Below are 6,831 nucleotides of genomic sequence, written 5' to 3' on the forward strand. Positions count from 1 at the left end.
ACAAGCTGGTGACTGTTTGTGCCTTCATTTCACCGACAAGCTGGGAGGAGAGAGGTCACATACTGTCCTTGCTTGGAGTCACACAGCCATGCAGCTAAGATACTCAAGACGGCAGAGAAGCCGCACAGAGAAGCAGGAGGCCCAGGTGAGAAGCCAGGTTCAACAGGTGGTCGCTGTGTGACTCTGGCTGACCTCAGAGCCCCCTCACTTTCCTCCTCTGTGAGGTAAGAAACCAGAGCCCTCAGGGCTCCTCCCAGCTGCAGCAGCCGGTGAGTCCATTCCAACAGTTTTCCCATGCAGCCAGCCTTCTCGTGAGCAACTGCCATCGCAGCCCTCTGTCCTAGCTCACATGGTGGATGCTGTGTTCAGGGGATAATGAGGGATCATCATGGCTGCCTTTTTTTAGTTCTCAAGCTCAACTGAAAACCGCCACCATAGTGCTGTTAAGGTAGCAGCCTGGGTGTTCTGGGGCCTGCTGAGTGGCGGGGACAGGCCACAGTCACACTGGCCTGTTGTGGTGCTGTGTTGTTGTAACCAAGGCCGGGAGGCTTAGCGCCTCGCGTCTTCTATCAGCTGGAGACTATTCGTGTCTCTCAGTTCTCAGAGGACTGTGCCTGAAGCAGCATTATGTTCCCCAAAGACACATGACAGGTGGCTCCATTCAGTGCCCAGGACAGACACAAGACCGGCTCCGTCCCTGCTCAGACAGCTGTAGGGGACAGCGAGTCCCTTCCTTCCTTGGCTGGAGGAGACTTCACCCAGGCCCTGCCTCTCGTGCATCTCAGGTCTGCTTTTATGATCCCAGACAGCTCCGTTAGCGATCTCCTCCTGGCTCTGGCCACAGGGACATAATCTTCAGCTCTGCCACTAATTAAAACACCACCAAGGCAAAGTCACCTAACACCTCAAGCCCAATCCTCCTTGAGTGGAAAATCAAGATGACAGAACTTCATAGGGCCTTTAACAATATCAAGTAAGAACTTACTTCCATGGGTGCGTGCCTACCCCAGGGCCCACATACCCTAAGCACTCAACAAACACTCGTTAAATCAGAACTGTAGTCGTCAGTCTCCAAACCTGGCAGAGGCAAGGGAAAAGATTTTTTGTCACTCAGAGGCAAATGATTTTGGAACCTGGTGATCCCCCAAAGTACTAGAAATTTAATTCTAATAATTTAATTCTAGTAAGTCAATACTTGCTAGGTTCCCAGCTCAGTTCTAGGGGCTGAGGATGAAGAGAAGAAAGAGACACGCAAGAACTTGCTCCCCTGGGACTTGATCGGTGCAAGCAACTTGAAAGCTTGAAGTTTAAATCCACTTGGGGACAATAGCATCACACAGATCTGTTAGGCCAGAGGGGGAAAACCAGGTCTCCAGCCCTAAGCCTGGCCCCAGAGAAGAGCAGCTGCACATGCGGTGACAAGGCCTTGACAGTCTCATCATAAAGCACAGTCCCGTGTGGGAAGGACTGAGACTCTAATGCAGAGTGGCCTTTCTATATCCATATCAATGCATCTCGGTGTGCACAGGGAGAGGCGGAAAACATTAGTGGTTTTGCTCTGAGTTGTACAACAACAGGTTTTCTTTTATTCAGGTTTATATATACTTTCTAAATGTCCTGAAATAAGCATGTATTATTTTTACAATACAGAAGCAAAATTGGGCGGGGGATATAGCTCAGTGGTGCTACGCCTGCCTTGAAAGCACAAGGTCCTGAGTTGGATTCCTGGTACCAAAAAAGAAAAAAAGAAAAACCAACCTGTCCTTCTTTTTATAAGAGTCATCGGATACAGGTCTGAGTGTAAAAGAAACCAACAGGTTTTGTCAGCTCACCCCGGCAGGGGTCTCCTGGTTCCGTCTCCCCTTACATTGGCTCGTTGCCCTGAATCCTAATTTTCAACACCAACTCCAATCACAATTTTGAACAGCTCTGCACTGAGCTCCCTCCTGCTATCGCTTAAGCCGACCCATGGTCTCAGAGCAGCATACACTAGTGCAGACGACACACTGCACAACGCGAGTTTGCAATTACTGCAGATGATGTTGCGAATGACGCCTCTTGAGGGGTGCAGTGCCCATCCACATACCAGGGAGCCCTGCCGGGTGCCCTGACCCCTTTATCACAACTGCCTCAGCATTGTGCCAAGTGCTACTGAGATGAAACCGGCTAGGCTTGGGAGTCGGACACCGCACGGTCACAACGCTGGCTTCACAGTCAGGCTGCTGCTCTGTACATTGCTTCCTACCTAGCTGCTGAGTTACTTACCAGGCTTGCCCAACCTGCTACCATGAGTTGGTCACACCTGGCTTGCCTGGGTCGCACTGTGTGAGGAGAAATTCTCCTGAACCATGCATAAAATCCACGATGTAGTTAATGGATACAAGTATCAAAGCTTCCTTTTAATATATTTTTAACGGATAAAAAGGTGTCCAACCCATGGGATACAGGTTGAATGTGTCTGCTTTTGGTTACCTATAAAGGGAGATCAGGGAGATCACACTAACAGCCACCTGCTAGGGTTCTGGAAATTATGTGAAATTAAAACATATAGGGCTGGGGATTTAGCTCAGTGGTTCCGCCGCCTGCCTTGCAAGCAGAAGGACCGGAGTTCGATCCCCTGTCCCAAAAAAAAATACAGCACTGAATTTTCTGTCCCATGTTTTAGCTACTATAATTATGATTCCCTCTAAAGTCACACCGAGAAACCTAAAACAGGGCCTCAGTGCTAACTGAATCTTATGTTCTCATTGAGCTTTTTCTGGCTGAGGTCTGAGGGAAGGCCAGGCAGGGTGTGAGCGAGTCCCACAGAGGCAGAATGGGGCCAGTGCTGCTTCCCAAGGTCACGCAGAGTGCAGAGAGTGTGCAGGGGTGGGGTGGGGGGTGGGGAGTGTTCCAGCTGCTCCAGGAGGGTTAGGTTGCTGTGTACAGACAGACCCCGGCAGCAGAGGCAAGTGACAAGTGACAGAGTGGAGATGTGGTTGGTGACTGTGCTAACCAGTGGAAAAGGCCCTGGGGGAAGAGCTAGGGACAGGGTGGGATGCCCTCTCCTCTCTGTGTGGACACAGCGTCTTTGAGGCTCCTTCAGCATTAGTGTCAGTGCCTGTGGAAGGCATTAGGAGTGGCTCCAGCTTCGAGTGTTGAACACACCCAGAGTTACAGTGGGCAAAGTGGAAAGGCAGGGATTCCAAGGCTGGCCTGGGCCCAGCTCCTTCCGCTCACATTCCACCTCCTGAAAGGTGCAGCCACATCTTGGGATCTGAGAAGCATCCACAAGGAGTGGAAAAGAGGTGGGGGCATAAGGTTACCAGGAACTGCTCCATCTAATACTCAGGACCTCGCCACAGCCACGCCTGGATGCAAGGAAACCTGAGCAGTGTCCTGGACATTGGGCAGCTCACTTCCTGTTGCTCGTAACAAACTGACGCACACTCAGCAGCTTAAATCAACACAAGCCTGTTGCCTCTTTGCAGAGGCCAGTAGTCTAGAATGGGTCTCACTGGGCTCAGATCAAGGCAGGGATCTAAAAGAATCCACTGTCACACCTTCTCCAACTTCTAATGCTCATTCTGCCTCCTCTGCCTTCCTCCCGACCCTAGGGCCCTGGTGATGACACAGAGCCTATTTGCATAAGCCAGCACAGGAGTTAAGGCCAACCGATTAGCATTCTCAATGCAACGCAACCTTAATGCCTCCTCACCACACAACATGCCACATTCACTAGGCTCTGGGGGTGAGGACATGAACATCTTTGCAGCTGAAGGAGGAATTATTCTGTCCACCTCAGACAACCATGGCAAAAAGTCTACCACTCTAGAGAAGTGATCTCCAACATTTTGGCACCAGGAACCAGCTTCATGGATGGCACCAGGATGGTTTGGGAGGATTCAAGCACACTGCATATAGTGAGCACTTTATTTCTATTATTATGACATTGCAGTATATAATGAAATAATTATACAACTCACCATAGCACAGAATCAGGGGCAGCCCTGAGCTTGTTTTCCTGCAACTAGACAGTCCCGTGCAGCACCCAGTCTGCTGCTTATGTGCAGACTACTTCATAATCTCATAGGCTGCTGTCCCTACAGAAAACCCTGCCTCACAAAGAAAGGGTGTTGGAAATGGAAGCAGGCTTTTCAGTGCTTTTGTGGCAACCTCAGGATACTCTCCCTTGACTTCAATCGAACATATGGAGATGTGAAGTTATCTCAGACATAATTCTAAGATCACCGTTCCTTGTGACTCAAGAAGTTGATCCTCTTCTAGCAAAGACAGAGTCGATTCACCTGGCTTCTTCACACATGGGACCCCTGCTCTAGAAGGAGGACAGAAGGACACACCACACTCACAAGGCGATGATCAATCAGAAGCCCTGGGTGGAGGAGCTGCCTCAGGAAGTGTGCGTGACCCCAGCCAGGCTAGTCCTGTCATTCCTGGTACTTGGCTGGAATTGTGATGCTCTCCCTCTTTTTCTAGGGTCCCAGCTCTGAGGACAGTGACAATGAGGAACACCAGTCGCTGCTTTTTGTCAAGATTGAAAAAGCTTCCTTGTGCTGGCAGCCAATGCAGAGATTCACCAGGAGTGAGACAGAAAGAGAGATACAGAGGCCCAGGACCTCCAGCCATCCCCACAGCCCAGATCCACCCTGGGCTTTCCAAGCGCTTGAGCCAATAAATCTCCTCTGCTCTTTATTCCTCCTAAACTAAGTTTCTTTCACCGACAGCCAAGCATTTACTAACATGCTCAAGAAATACCTGTTGGGGCCAGTCACAGCTTCCCAAACCCTGGCATGTCTTCAAGATCCCAGGTCTAAAAGGCCCTGGTTCTAAATCAACGATCGGGACCCCACAAGTTCCTGATAGGTTTAATACACTCTCACAGATCTCCAAATGCCTTTGGGCTCACTTGGCTTACCTCAGCCCAAAGGATACACAATGTCTGTAAGTTCATTTTTCTGCATGGAAAATGCCTTGTACAACCAGAGCACCTGGCCAATTACTCCAAAATGACTGCAGACCTCCATAAGGAAGGCTCCTGGAGGACATCCATGAGGAAACCAGTGGCAACAGGAGGATGAGCGCCTGAGGGTGAAGAAAGAGCTTGCCTTCTTCAAGCCCAGCCGGAAGAGAACGAAGGTATTTCCCTCTCACCCACCCCCAGTGTTGGCACAGCTTTCCCTGGTCTAAGTCCTGCCTGAGGTCCAGCTCTCAGCTGTGTTCCAAGTGAAACACACATTCTGAATTGCACCTAGAAGCAGAATGCTGCCTTCAGGGAATTCAGTCATTGAGAAAGAAATTCAGGAGAAACAAATATCACCTGGCCATCCACTGCCAAGGAAAATGTCAGAATCAGAGCTCCTCTGGAGTTGCCAAAGGGCCCTGGAGCTAAGGAATTTTACAAAGTTCTGAGAAGCCACTTCACTAACTAAGTGTCCCATTTCAGAATTCGAGCCTGCAGTGTGAGTGGCTCAGTAGAGCAGATGTGCACATCTCTCCCGACTCACACACAGCCCAGTGCCCTTTGTGTTCTCATGAGTGGATTTGGCCTTCTCTACCATGCAAGGCTGGAGCATCTCAAGTCTGGTGTCTCCAACACCCACTTCAGTCATTCACTGAGAAGTCAGTCCTTGTGATCTTGGCATCATGATAAAGTCAAGTGTGAAATCGGAGTAATCACCTCCATTCCCACAGTGGCCCCATGAACATTCTACCATTGCTTCCTTTAACATAACTAAATCCCCATTTAACAAAATCAGAAAGGGTAAGTTAGGTGCCCAGGATCTCAATTACAACAAAAAGGTGTGTGTTTGAAAACAACTCTATCCCACTGAATCACCGAATAAGTAGAATGTGTCTAGTGGTTGCTGGAAGTGAAGGACTCATTGCAAGCATGTAATAAGAGTGCCCATTCTGGCACTCAGCTTTAATCTGTCTTCTAGGTGACTTTATTCTGAGAAAAAGCCCCTTAGCCAACATTTGTGTCTCTTCCAAAATTCATGATGGAGCTGAACCCGCAGTGCAGAAGTGTCAGGAGGCGGGGCCTTCAGGAGACCATTGGGATTACTGGCTTGAAGGCATAAGTTTGTTTCTTCCTCCCTTTCCATGATATGGGACCCAGCAATGAGGCATCACCCTGGAAGCAGAAAGCAGCCCTCAGCAGATACCAAAGCTGCCAGAACCTTGATCTTGGGCTTTGCTAGACTCCAGAGCTGTGAGAAATAAATTCCCATTCTTTATAAGTTAGCCAGTGTAAGGTATTTTGTTACAGCAGCACAGGCAGACCACAACATCAAGTAATCAAGAGTAACTTTAATCTTCTATAAAAAACGGAGCTACAAATACCCATCTCTCTGGGCTTTGTGAGTATCTGAGGCGATATTTGTAAAATATCTGACACCAGTCAACTTCCTGGGCAAAGGGGCTGAGGCCCTTGAGCTAGCTCACCCCTCCCTCGCTCTTCTGTCACCAGATGAGCAGCCCCTCTGCCTCCTGGAGGCCCTGGGGGAACTTCCTCTGGAGCCCCTTCCCTTTACAAGGCATGGGAAGCAGGCTCTCAGGAGCACATATTCTGCCTCTGACATGTCATAAATCCATAGCCACGTCTTCACGTTCCTTGTATTCTTATGTGGTTCATGTAAAATCTCATTCAACCCTTGGCCCTGAATACCCATCTCTAGGACCCGGTTACTAAGAAGCAGCAGTTCACAGGAGATTTTATCAACAGGGGTTACTTCTGTGTGGATGTGAATCTATCTCCGAGAAAATAAATCCCTGGTGCATTCAGACAAAACACAATGTCCGTTTTATCTTCTTGTTCTAAAAAAGTCACTT

At 49.2% G+C, this 6,831-nt stretch overlaps 1 long non-coding RNA gene across 1 annotated transcript; it reads left to right on the top strand.

Annotated features, from left to right (window-relative positions):
* Positions 1-404: 404 nt before the first annotated feature.
* LOC101718260 (uncharacterized) lies at positions 405-5,434 on the top strand. Its single transcript, XR_002392208.2, has 3 exons — positions 405-973; positions 3,597-3,902; positions 4,477-5,434. It is a non-coding gene; the product is annotated as an uncharacterized LOC101718260 (long non-coding RNA).
* Positions 5,435-6,831: the final 1,397 nt, after the last annotated feature.

Source organism: Heterocephalus glaber, unplaced genomic scaffold, assembly GCF_053883595.1.
Source record: "Heterocephalus glaber isolate CG9 unplaced genomic scaffold, H.glaber_assembly_v1.0 deba00000281, whole genome shotgun sequence".
In the NCBI taxonomy this organism is placed as follows: Eukaryota; Metazoa; Chordata; class Mammalia; order Rodentia; family Bathyergidae; genus Heterocephalus; species Heterocephalus glaber.